Source organism: Triticum dicoccoides, chromosome 1A, assembly GCF_002162155.2.
Source record: "Triticum dicoccoides isolate Atlit2015 ecotype Zavitan chromosome 1A, WEW_v2.0, whole genome shotgun sequence".
Taxonomy (NCBI): Eukaryota; Viridiplantae; Streptophyta; class Magnoliopsida; order Poales; family Poaceae; genus Triticum; species Triticum dicoccoides.
The window spans coordinates 1,007,155-1,008,406 of NC_041380.1; positions in this window are offsets into that span (position 1 = coordinate 1,007,155).

The following is a 1,252-nucleotide window of genomic DNA, read 5'->3' on the forward strand; positions in this document are numbered from 1 at the left end:
TTCCATGCTATTATATTGTCTATTTTGGATGTTTAATGGGCTTTAATATAACTTTTTATATTATTTTTGTGACTAACCTACTAACCAAAGGCCAAGTGCAAATTGTTATTTTTTGCCTATTTCAGTGTTTCGTGGAAAAGGAGTATCAAACGGAATCCAAATGGAATGAAACCTTCGGGAGAGTTATTTTTGGAAAAACATAACCCAACAGACTTGGAGTGGATGTCAAGAAAGAAGCGAGGAGGACACGAGGCAGGAGGGCGGGCCCAGGCGGGTAGGCGCGCCCCCACCATCATGGGCCCCTCGCAGCTCTACCGACATACTTCTTCCTCCTATATGTACCCATATACCCTGAAAACATCCAGGAGCCCCAGAAAACCCTAGTTCCACCGTTGCAACCTTCTGTACCCGTGAGATCCCATCTTGGAGCCTTTTCCGGCACTCCGCTGGAGGGGGAATCGATCACGGAGGGTTTCTACACTACTAGAAAAAGGGCTGCTAGTAGCGCACCTATTTTCTCTACTAATGGCGCACTACTGATGCGCCACTAGCATCACGCCATTAGAATTTTTTTCTAATGGCGCACCGCTGGTGCGCCATTAGTATGGCCCACGGTGCGCCATTAGTATGGCCCACGGTGCGCCATTAGTATCTGGTATACTAATGGCGCACCACATAGAAGTGCGCCATTAGTAACAAAATTTTTTCAAATATTTTTTTAATTTTTTTCAGAAAATTTCAATTTTTTTTCATTTTTTTCTTAATCTCAGGTCATTATGTCTTAATCTTGGGTCAATATGCTTAATCTTAGGTCAAATCACACTCCATGATCAAACTTTCCGAAAGATCACTCATCCTCACACTACTCCAGCCCAAGCACGCTTAACTTCAGAGTTCTATCCAACCCCAGCAACAGCTCACTTCACAGGCACTTGTTGATATATCTAGCATATCAATCCTATTATACCTTGTTGATGTCTAGGACTTTGTTCATGTTCATGACTATGATGAAATTTTAAAAAATATTTCAAACTTCCCGGTCGTATTACGTATCATTTTTAAAAAAAAATTAAAAAAATTTCAAAACCTTTTTTTTAAATTTTTTTGCCTCTAGATCTTGAAAGCCCCGTAACTTTTGTTGTGTTAGGTTTTTGGGGATTTTGAAAATGTTTAACGGGGTTCCCCCCCGTTAAATTCGGATGTAACTTTTCGAGTAGATGATTTTTCATATATAAAACTTTTTAATCCGAGT